Source organism: Convolutriloba macropyga, chromosome 2, assembly GCF_964194025.1.
Source record: "Convolutriloba macropyga chromosome 2, txConMacr16.3, whole genome shotgun sequence".
Classification (NCBI taxonomy): Eukaryota; Metazoa; Xenacoelomorpha; order Acoela; family Convolutidae; genus Convolutriloba; species Convolutriloba macropyga.
Genome location: NC_134469.1, coordinates 59,270,201 through 59,282,919, shown reverse-complemented (window position 1 = coordinate 59,282,919; position 12,719 = coordinate 59,270,201).

Below are 12,719 nucleotides of genomic sequence, written 5' to 3'. Positions count from 1 at the left end.
AGACAAAGCATCTCTTTTTGGTTTCTCTGGTTGTTTGGCTTTCCCCTGTATCAGGTTTTTTTCACCATGTTTATGACCTTTATTTTGACTCTTTTTATAAAGCAGCGTATTTTTTTACATTGTTCTACGTATGCTTCGTATCTTCCAGAAGCCTTTCTTCTACTAAATCAGAGGTTTTTTTCATGCTCTTCGGTTTTTCATCATCCAGCTTGCCCAAGTTTTTAGCAATAATTCGCATGGTTAGATGGCAAATAAAGTAGAAAATTTTGTTCCTTTTGTATAAATGGGCGGTATCTTCACTTGACAGATGCATAGTGCATCTGCAAAATCTTCAATTGCAGTTAGAGAAGAAGAAAAAAATCTTTATAAAACGAATAGACATTCATATTTTATAGCATAATAATAGACAAATTACGTTTTTTGAGGAAGCTGTTTGAAAAAATTAAAAGATTCAATTCCGTCTTTGCCCTTGTTACCGACGGAGTTTTTGGTTGCCATTTACAAGCAAAAACAATTTTTTTTGGTAGAAACATTTGTAGTGGATGGGCTGTTCCAATGTTTATAAATTCGTCAAAAATGCGTTGATCACTGTCCTTTATAAGTTGCCCGATACGTTTGAAATCTCCAATAATGCCAACTCTAACTGCCTTTTTCTGACAATCATCCAATTCGTCGTGGAAAAAATTGGCCGCACAGCCCTAAACAATACAACAAAAAATCTTTTCACTAGTAATTAGACTTTGATACAAATACGAATGTTCAATTTTGGAATATCACACTCTCTTTAGGCGTACTAAAAGATAAATATAACTCGGAGTTCGTTGCTTCACCGATTTTAAAAAACCTCAAAGATAATTTCTCATCGAATATAACATCAAGATTTTTGACTGCTGTAGTTCCTCTGATTTATGCTAATCTTAAATTCTCATGAAATATCATTGACGTAAGTGACAGATGGCGCAGTGGAATAAAAAGTTGTTGCCATGTAGAGATTAGAGGTTTGAACCCGTGTAAGGCGGTTTCTTTTTTGTTAAAAAATCAGGTGAATGAGTTGCAAAAAAAAATATTTTTAACCGCTAAAAACTACAAAAACTTAACGCATTCAACGCTAAAAAATGCAGCCGCAATGTGGTGAAAGAAATCTTCAACGCTACTCACCGCTAATCTTACGTGTTGTTCATCCAAACCTCGACCCGGATTCACAGAATCACACACACACACACACAGAGAGAGAGAGAGAGAGAGAGAGAGAGAGAGGGAGAGGTATCTCTTACCAAATCACAGACAAAGCATCTTTTTTTGGTTTCTCTGGTTGTTTGGCTGTCCCCTGTATCATTTTTTTTCACCATGTTTATGGCCTTTATTTTGACTCTTTTTATAAAGCAGCGTATTTTTTTATATTGTTCTACGTATGCTTCGTATCTTCCAGGAGCCTTTCTTCTACTAGATCAGAGGTTTTTTTCATGCTCTTTGGTTTTTCATCATTCAGTTTGCCCAATTTTTCAGCAGTAATTGGCATGGTTAGATGGCAAATAAAGTGGATAATTTCGTTCCTTTTGTATAAATGGGTGGTACTTTCACTTGACAGATGCATAGTGCGTCTGCAAAATCTTCAATTGCAATTAAAGAAGAAGAAATAAAAGACATTCATTATAATACGAACAGACATTCATATCTAATAGCATTTTAATAGACAAACTATGTTTTTTGAGGAAACTATGTTTGGAAAAATTGAAAGTTTTAATTCCGTCTTTGCCTTTGTTACCGACGGAATTTTTGGTCGCCCTTTACAAGCAAAAGCAAATTGTTTTGGAAAAATTATTTGTAGCGGATGGGCTGTTCCAATGTTCATAATTTTGTCAAAAATGCGTTGATCACTGTCCTTTATAAGTTACCTGATACTTTTGAAATCTCCAATAATGCCAACTCTAACTGCTTTTTTCTGACAATCATCCAATTCGTTGTGGAAAAAATTGGCCGCACCGCCCTAAACAATACAACAAAAAATCTTTTCACTTGTAATTAGACTTTGATACAAATACGAATGTTCAATTTTGGAAAATCACACTCTCCTTAGGCGTACTAAAAGATAAGTATAACTCGTAGTTCGTTGCTTCACCGATTTTAAAAAACCTCAAAGATAATTTCTCATCGAGTATAACCTCAAGATTTTTGACTGCTGTAATTCCTCTGACTTATGCTAATCTTAAATTCACATGAAATATCATTGACCTAAGTGACAGATGCGCAGTGGAATAAACAGTTGTTGCCATGTAGGAGATCAAAATTTTGAACCCATGTAAAGCAGTTTCTTTTTTGTTGAAAAATCCGGTGAATGCGTTGAAAAGAAAATTTTTCACCGCTAAAACTACAGAAATTTAACGCATTCAACGCTAAAAGATGCAGCCGTTTTGCGGTGAAATAAGTTTTTCTACGCTGTTCAACGCTAATTTTACGTTTTTTTCATCCAAATTTCGACCCGGGTTCATCGAATCACACAGAGAGAGAGAGAGGTATTTCTTGCTGACTCACAGACAGAGGCATCTCTGTTTGGTTTCTCGGGCTGTTTGAGTGTCCCCTGTATCAGTTTTTTTCACAATGTTCATGTCCTTTATTTTGTGTTTTTTTTATAATGCGGCCTATCTTTTTTTATGTCGTTCTTTGTATGCTTCATATCTTCCAGGAGCCTTTCATCTACTAGATCAGAGATTTTTTCTATGCTCTTCGGTTTTTCATCATCCGGTTTGAACAATTTTTCAGCAATAATTGTCATGGTTAGATGGCAAATAAAGTGGATAATTTTGTTCTTTTTGTATAAATGGGCAGTATCTCCAGTTGACAGATGGATAGTGCATCTGCAAAATCTTCAATTGCATTTAAAGAGGAAAATAAAAAAACATTCATTATAATACGAATAGACATTCATATTGATAGCATATTAATATACAAACTATGTTTTTTGAGCAAGCTGTTTGGAAAAATTGAAAGTTCCAATTCTGTCTATGCTTTTGTTACCGACGGAGTTTTGGATGCCATTTACAAGCAAAAACAGATTGTTCTGAAAGCAAAATTTGTAGGGGATGGGTTGATCCAATGTTCATAATTTCGTCAAAAATGCGTTGATCAATGTCCTTTATAAGTTGCCCGATACTTTTGAAATCTCCAATAATGCCAACTCTATCTGCCTTTTTCTGACAACCATCCAGTTTGTCATGAAAATAATTGGCCGCACCGCCCCAAACACTACAACAAAATGTCTTTTCACTTGTAATTAGTCTTTGATACAAATACGAATGTTCAACTTTGGAATATCAAATTCTCTTTAGGCGTAATAAAAGATAAATACAACTCGTAGTTCGGTGCTTCACCGATTTTTAATAACCTCAAATTTAATTTTTTCATCGAATATAACATCAAGATTTTTGACTGCTGTAGTTCACTGATTTATGCTAATCTTAAATTCACATGAAATATCACTGACGTAAGTGAAATAAATGGTTATCATTGACGTAGATGGCTCAGCGGAATAAAAGGTTGTTGCTTGTTGCCATGTAGGAGATCAGGGGTTTGAACCCGTGTAAGGCAGTCTCTTTTTTGTTAAAAAATCCGGTGAATTGTTGAGAAAAACTACAAAACTTTAACGCGTTCAACGCTAAAAGATTCAGCCGTTTTGCTGTGAAAGTAGTCTTCAACGCTATTCACCGCTAATCTTGCAATTTTTTTCATACAAACCACGACCCGGGTTCGCTGAATCACACAGAGAGAGAGAGAGAGAGAGAGAGAGAGAGAGAGAGAGAGAGAGAGAGAGGTATCTCATACCGACTCACAGACAGAGACATCTTTCTTTGGTTTCTCTGGTTGTTTGGGTGTCCCCTGTATCAATTCTTTTCACCATGTTCATGACCTTTATTTTGATTTTTTTGATGAAGCAGCGTATCTTTATTCTATGTTGTTCTAAGTATGCTTCAAATTTTCCAGTAGCCTTTCATCTACTAGATCAGAGATTTTTTCATGCTCTCCGGTTTTTTAGCTTCCAGTGTGACCAATTTTTCAGCAATAATTGGTATGGTCAGATGGCAAAGAAGTGGATAATTTTGTTCCTTTTGTATAAATGGACGGTATCTTCACTTGACAGATGAATAGTGCGTCTCAAAATCTGCAGTTAAAGAAGGAGAATTAAAAAAAGTTTTTCTTTAGAATACAAATAGACATTCATATTTTATAGCATATTAATAGACAAATTAGGTTTTTTGAGGAAGCTACTTGGAAAAGTTAAAAGTTCCAATTCCGTCTCTGCATTTGTTACCGACGGAGCTTTTGGTCGCCATTTACAAGCAAAAACAGCAAAAACAAATTATTTTGGAAGAATCATTTGTAGTGGATGGGCCGTTCCAATGTTCATAATTTCGTCAAAAATGCGTTGATCACAGTCCTTTATAAGTTGCCTGATACGTTTGAAATCTTCAATAATGTCAGCTCTAACTGCCCTTTTCTGACAACCATCCAGTTTGTCGTCGAAATAATTGGCTGCACCGCACCAAACACTACAACAAAAAGTGTTTTCACTTGTAATTAGACTTTGACACAAATACGAAAGTTCAATTTTGGAATATCACATTCTCTTTAGGGGTAAAAAAAAAGATAATACAACTCGTAGTTCGGTGCTTCACCGATTTTTAATAACCTCAAAGTTAATTTCTCATCGACTATAACATCACGAATTTTGACTGCTGTAGTTCTTCTGATTTATGCTAATTTGGATGGATCACCTTCCATGGTAAACCTGCTCCAAATTGGTTATCCGAGAGCTTGATTTAACGCTTGAATATTGTAACGCATTGTCGATCAACCAAAAAAAATTTAAAGACGTTGATAACACGAATGTCTGTTGAGGGTTCAAATTTTTGCCAATCTATTGATAATCGAAGACCGGTAAACAGTATCATATGCTTTGGACATGTCTACCGTAATCAAGCGAATAAAAACAAAATTGGGCTTGTAATTCATTACATCTTTTAAAATTTACATCAAGGTATTAAACGTGGACCCCATTTTATGAAACCCAAATTGTTGAATACTTAGGTTTTTTTTTGTTTGAGCGAGATACATATTTGGCAAAGAAACTCCTTTCGAATAACCTAGATATTTTAAATGTTAAGGATTTTGGGCGCAGAACTTTGGGTTGCTTCATATTATTGACTTTTGACACAGGACGTATAAATGCAGAATCTGGATAAACACCGCTACCTAAACAAAAACTAAAAGGTTTTTAGCAGGTCGTAAAATTTTTGAGCACCTCGTTCTGGTTATTTAGGAGCAAAAAACAACGCATTCAGCTAAACTCACAAAAATGACAGAAGACGGACCTGATTTTAATTAGAAGTAATACAACGAGTGCGAAGAGCAAAGGCTAAGCCACAGCCATTTTAACAGCAAAAGAGCATCGACAAAGAAAACTTCAATTCTGAAAAGTCGTAAAAAGACAAAAAAGTTATACTTCGGTTGATAAACATAAAACTGCCAGGTGTCAATAATTTATAAACTTAGTATTTTCCAGTTGTTCATTCAACAAGAATATTGGTACAGTGATATATGCCTGAGGATTGCAACAATTTGAAATTGAAGGATGTTTTTACTGTATTTTTATTAGAGCTCAGCTACACTCTGTCAACTTGCACACAGAAATAAAAATGATTCACCTGAACCACGACATCACAGTAGGGGAAGTTATATCAATCTAACGCAACATCCCAACTTAACACAAAAAAAGATACAGGACAACAAAAAACACCAGCTATTTTTGTTATTCTTATTAATATTATTATAGATTTAGGCACCAACAAAATACGCAAAAGTGCTTCATTATAAAACAACCAGCATGAGAAAGTTTTCAGTTTCTTCCTATGAGTAAGTTCATCTGATATTAGCTTCAATTCAAATGGCAGTCTGATCAATTCATGCAGAATTGCATGCCTGAAAGACATTTTTCCAGAGTAAGTTTAAAAGAACGAAATTTTAGGTTGTAAATAAGCTGGGATCTTGTAACTTTATCATTCTGAGACACAAAAGAGCTAAGATCCCTTGAAACTTGTTGAGGCTGGTGAATTAGGCGATAGCTAAAAAGTAAAGTTTTGAACAGCACGCGTTTCTGCAGAGGTAACCGGTGTAGCTGATTGATGAATCTTGATATTGAGATTCAGAGTGAGAGCCTAAAAATCAGCCTGCATGCACAATTTGTTATCCGTTGTTACTTGCCATGAAGTACAGCAGGTAATCCATAACAATGTGAGTTTCAGTAGTCCAGCCGCGAATTAATCATAACTTTTTCCAACTCCATTAGGGAGCCACTATCAACTCAGTCACTGATAGAATAGATATTCGTAGCATTAGTAGCAGGCACAAGCAACTGAGCTGATTTGCTTTGAAAATAAAAGTTTTTCATCCAAAACGAAGTCGAAAATTTTCACAGGATTCAAAAACTTGTAATTCGTAGGGAGTTTTAGATCGGCATTGAGAGATTTTTTTCGCACTACTTTCATAAATTCTCTTTTACCATTATTCAATATAAATTTTGGTGCCAAAAAACCATTTATGTAAGGCGCTAATAATCAAATCAAACTACTCCTAAGTCACCGTTTAATCATAGACAAAATAAATAACTGCATCACACGCATAGAAATGAAGGTTTATTTGCAGTTGTTTAATTGTGAGCTTTAATGGCAGCAAAAGACAAGAGAAAACCAGAGGGCCTAAAACCGATTGTGGTATCCAAATTTTTATTGCCTGCTCCAAAAACAACAATTTTTTTTCAAACCTTTTCAAAGATGGACCACTGAGAGAGTTTTTTGGGAAACAGTGAACAGAACCCCTAGATCCAAGACTAACATCAAGAATTGCTGGAACTATTTAATGATCCAGTGTATCAAAAATTTCCCATGGATAGAGTCCAATGTAAAAACGGACTTTTTTAGCTCTAAATTACGTATCATGTCGTTGGTGAATTTTAGAAGCAAGCTTTCTACAGGCACATTGAAAAGCACAGAACAAGACGTTGCTCTCAGGGTGATCGGTAAGTAGTACAAGAGCGATCTTTCTAATAAACTTAATGTATAACTGACGTTCAATATTGATCTTTAATTTGCAAAATCCTCAGGATCTAGATTAACGGTTTTAAAATGAGGTTTAACAATTGCTCATTTAAGAGCGTGATGGGCAAATTGTTTCCACAGAAAAATGGATGATGTACAATACTACAGAAGAAAATTCAATTTAAAAAGATTTTACAATCCTCTCGGAATCCTATCCAGCGTTGTCGTCCTAGTCGTTGAAGCCAAAAGTAGCTTTTTCAAATCGCTCAAGGATATTAGAGTGAAGGCGCAAAACTGTTTGTTTGTCAACGGGAAGATCGCTGGACTTTCAGCTGCGTAAATTCAAGCATAATTATTCCCTACTTTTGAAACTAAAAGTTTAATGAGACCTGTAGCAGAAACTCCTTTTTTCACACGGCAAAGTGTCCTACATTTTCTTTTTTTCTGTTCAAGAATATCCGTTCAACGTCATAAAACGGGAATTTTTGTTCGAAAATGGTTATAAGCTTAAGCGGTAAGTGATCATTCGAAAAATTTTCATCTGCAGCCAGATAGTCAATCCCGGTTTTGTCAACTCTCGAAGCTTGCTCTATGCTGAAACTACTTAACAGCGAATTAAGATACAAGTAAGACCTAATTAATACCCAGTTCCGGTAAAACATTTGTCGCTGTGGTTGGCTAAGATTCCAATCACTTGAAAACAAAGGAGGGAATGATCAGATTGAGGCAGGTAAAAGTGCTTGATTTTACATTAAAACGAATTTCACAGGACAATATAATAAAATTCAGAAGAACACGTGACTTGTGAGTTTGGATTTTGGTATGCTGGCTTAGAACAATTTCTTCCATAAAATGATTCAAGAGCTATGAAGCCTCATTGTTGAACTTCAGGGAAATATTGAAATCGCCTAAGAGAAGAGTTCTATTAACGCATATCTTTCTATCTTCCAGAAAATTTGTAAAATTATCAATAAACCATTTGACACCTCCTCAAGGCACTCTGTAGGCGGTTATTAGTAGAAAAAAATAGTTGCCTGATTTTTCAAGGTTTCGCAGCAGGTTTAGAAAAGCTCTCACAAATGACTTCCGAAACTCTAGAACTGAAAATTTGATCTGTAAAATAAACAATTTAAAACCAAAGTGGCAACATTGTTGCAAAAGGAATTAACAAACATCTCTAATTCATAATTGGACACATATTCCATTATTGATCGCATTGATTTGCAATGAAGCAATTAGTTATATTGTTTTGTTTTTCACAAAGCGCGCATTATCCAAGAAAAAGTTAAACATTCGCTTTTCATAGTGGTAAAAAATGCTACATTTGCTCATTTGTTCTCAACGTTTTTCAGTCGTTTACGTGCAGGCTTGTTCAGATAGAACTTTGAAACGGTAACATCTTGAGGTCAAGATTACAGTGACTTGACTTTTTCAACTTCAAACTTCAACAGACAATGAAATGACTTAAGCTGTGATTCTTTTGTTGAAATCTGACAAAAATGAAGGAGTTCAAGGCAGTTTGTTGCAGAAAAATCTTCCATGCGTGACAGAAATATGTTGGCTAAGTCGTCCGGCATAGACAAATTGATGCTAGGCAAGTCTTTCGACCAATCATATAACCGATTTGTTTGTGTTGGTACAAGTCTTTAATTATTTAGAAGATAGAAGATCTTTGCCTTCGCTGGGTTGTTTCTATAGTCAAATCCTCGGCTTTTTGTCTTTTGGTACCTGATGCACTTTTATAACATCGTAGTTTTTTCATTTCACAGTAAAGAAACCTTGCGGATAGTAGCATCAACGCAATCTAGTTTTTGCTCATTTGCAGAAATTCTATCAAGTGCCAACAGCTCAGCAGCAGAAGTTGGCAACCAATTACTCTTGGACCAACAAAATCAGTCCAATTTTTGATCTATTTGAAAGGCCGGGAAAAGCAAGGTGGGCATAAACGCTTTAACATTTAAAACAATGGATACCAATTTGGCACTGCATTTCACAAAGCTGTTCAGGGGTTAGTAGCGGTGGTGGGGATGCCATTTCCAAGGGGTATATTGAAAATGGGAATCAAAGGCGTTCGCTCACAAGGGGCTTGTAAGTAGCACGCTACAGTGTGTTTGATGTACACAGAATAATTTTCATAAATAGCTCACTAAATTGAATAACAATTTTTGCGATGTCTGTCAAATTGATCAAACAGGGGCGAAGAAGCTTGATGCAGGTTGGTTGAGCTGAAATCTATTCAAATAAATTAAGCTAAAAAATAATTAAAGCAGACACGGAGAAATTTCAAGCAAAAACTTACAGAAATTCAAATTGAATTGTTTGTCCCAATTACGAATTCTTCCGCCAGAAACTGAAATCCCCAGTAATTGGGGCTATCCAAACAACTTCCAGCCTCTCATGACTTGATAAATTGACTCCTGAGCACTATCCAAAAACAACGTTGCATAACAGGAATTGAGACAATCGCCCACAGAAGAGCCAGGCGCCAAAATCAGAGTCATAATGGACCTCACAAAATAAATTATACCCAGCAGATAACCGGAATATAGCCGCTGTTGATTCCCGTAACCAAGATTGGGATTGAAAGGAGGGAAAAAACTAAAAAATATATAATTTGGTACTTATCCAAGTTTAAATTGTGGACTATTTTGATGTCATTTTGCCGCTGAACATAGTCCTGTTTGCTAATGAGACAACACAAGGGCTTGTATCAAAATCAATAGGCATTAGAAATGGTAAATTTGAACAATGTTCGAATATCGGGCATATAAATTTCAGTTTTGCAGGTTTGTCTTTTTTCTAATTCTGATCTCTTTTGGCAGTGAACTTGTTCAACTTGAATAGCTTTCCTGAGCTCCTAATTTTTACAAAATTTTTTATGCAAAATGAGAGAAGAGTGAAACTAGCCATTAGAAGTCGAAAAACTTAATGCAAAATGTTGAACATACCGTGAACTAATGAAATGTTAAAGAAGTTTAAAACAACGAAGCAAATTATAGCCAGATAAGTTATAAAATACAATCCAAATATTTTAATTTAGAACTACTGCACTTGATCATGAGATCAATTGAAAAAGTCCATTCAAAGCGAAAAACAATCTGAAAGAATGAGAAACGAAAAGAATCCAGCAAACTATACAAAAAAATTATCATTGACAAAACTCCTGAATCTTTTTCCGTGAAGGCCGAACATAATCAATTTTTATATACTCCTTAACACCTGCACAAACCTTGAAAGAGAATCATGAGCCAAAAACGACAACCAAATAGATATTTATTTAAAAAAATTTAAGAAATTGAAAATTGAAAATTTCAAAGAAGAATTCAAAAACAAAATGCATGTACAATCCCATTTTTTGTCTCTGAGATCAATCCGGTAACCCATCCTCAAGAAAGGAAAAAATTTGTTGTCCCGTTAAAATTGGCAAACTAAGAAAATGGTCAAAACCTTCAAAAAAGGAAAATATTTGCAAACTTTACTGAATTGTCATCAGAAATTTTGACATTAATACTTTCAGAACCAATTATCATTCCAGGGGCCGGTCAGTCACCCATTTTGGACCTTAGAAAAGTGCTCCGTTCAAAAATATTGCTAAAATCAAACTTGGAGATAATTTTCAGACACTTTGAAAAAAATCAAGTTTGATTTAAAAATTTGGCAAACATTTGTGAAGTTAAAAAATGGAAACAATTCCTTTGCCCCAACAAGACATGCACTAACATACTGTCAGTTCCTAGCGATAATAAATTGTTGAAAACTTTTTGAATTTCACTACAAATTAATCATTAGCCTATTATTAGACCAAAAAGGATGCTTTGTAGCCCATGAGGCTGGTAAAAGTTTAAAGCAAACAGCAAACATTTTGGAAAAAATTTGTAGAAATAGCTTAATTTAACATAAAGGCAAAAATTGTGACATTAAGATTTTCAAAACTGTTCCATTGCCATTAGAAACTATGCAGTAACTTATTATGTAACCGTATATATTCTGTTTTGCCCCAGTCATTTTTATGCACCCATAGAGGGGAAAAAGATTTAGATCCATAAAAGCCTAGAAGAGATTTCATTGCCCTTGAGTCTGGAGAAACGTAATAAAACTAAACAAAAAACAATTCACGAAACTTGACAATATTCCAAAAATTAGTATTTTTTAAGTTGATGTTAGTTCTAAAACAATTGCCTCAAAAATACCCATCATAAGTAGTTATATCTCGCAACATGTTTTAATGACCTTGACCAACGTCAATTGAAGGCTAATCAAAAAAAGTTCGAAACAAAAATTACAAAACTGCACCATATCGGGTTCAACATCTCCTAAGGAGAAAAAATAACCCTAAATTAGGGCCTTACCAGCATTTGCACTGCTATAATCACTTAGAGACCATTGAAGCCAGATTCGGGCTTTTAACGAAAATAATCCCAATTGGTTCTTACCTGTTTATCACATTGAAAAGGTTTAAACAAAATCAATTTATTTAAAAAATGAGAATTACTGCATCTGACCAGCGTATAAATTAACATTGGCAGACCAAAGCGCAATTAATTCAAAAGATGGAAAAATCTAAAACAAACAGATAAAAGAAACAAAATTAAAATCTTTGCTAAATTTCTCTAAGCTTTTACCTTCGAGGTCAAAATTTACCCACAAAAAAAGAGCCAATAAGCCACGCAAAAACCTTGAAATGGGTTCATTGGTAAAGATTGAAAAACTAAAATTCATTAAAAAACCAAGAAGTTTTCCAAAAGCTTCTAAAATTAGCAAAAGTGTTGTGTTCACAACCAATTCTGTTTTGCACTTTCTAAAAAAGTCAAACAAACAATCAGTGTCTCCCATATAAATAATCGGCCCTTAAAGGTCAATAAACGAAGAAACTGGCAATAATTTCCAAACAAAAAAAATCATTAAAATTTTGCTAAAATTGATGATTTTGCTGTCTTTAGAACCATTATTGTCATTGGAAAATTGTTAATCTCAAATCAAGCGAAAGAGAATTTTTAGTGGCCCAAAAATATCAATAAAGTCGGAACGTATCTTTTTAGAGATTCGAAAAAAAGAAATTGTCACGAAGAACAAAAAAATGAGGAATAGTAAGATGTTAAAAACCATTCCATTGACTCTACCAACCATACAGTAACCTACTATCAAATCTTACTACGAGAGCACTGGCCTCTTGGATCAAATAAAACCAACAAATTTAATATAACAAATTTTCGGAGAAAAATTCAAAAAAAAATGCAAGTTTTATTAAAAATTTGGCTAGTTTAAAAATTGCAACTTACATAAAAAAAAATATTTTTTTTAAATTTGATAATCCATTGCAAATTAAAATCATTTCATTGCAAAAAAGTTTTCAGTTACATTCAATCAAGCAGTAGAAAAACTTTCCTGGCACTTGAGGCCAGGAGAATTTAAATAATGTCAAAATTTTTCAAAAAATTTAAAAAAAAATCAAAACTGCTATCACAAACCTGCTATAACTGGTAATGTTAAATTTTTTAAACCATTCCGTTGCAGATAAGAAATATGCAGTAGTTTAGTATTCATCCATGGAGGAGGCATCTGGGGCTGACAACGGGATAAACAAGTAAAGCTAAGCGGGGATCAAGTTTCAATAGAGCCCTAAAACTAGCT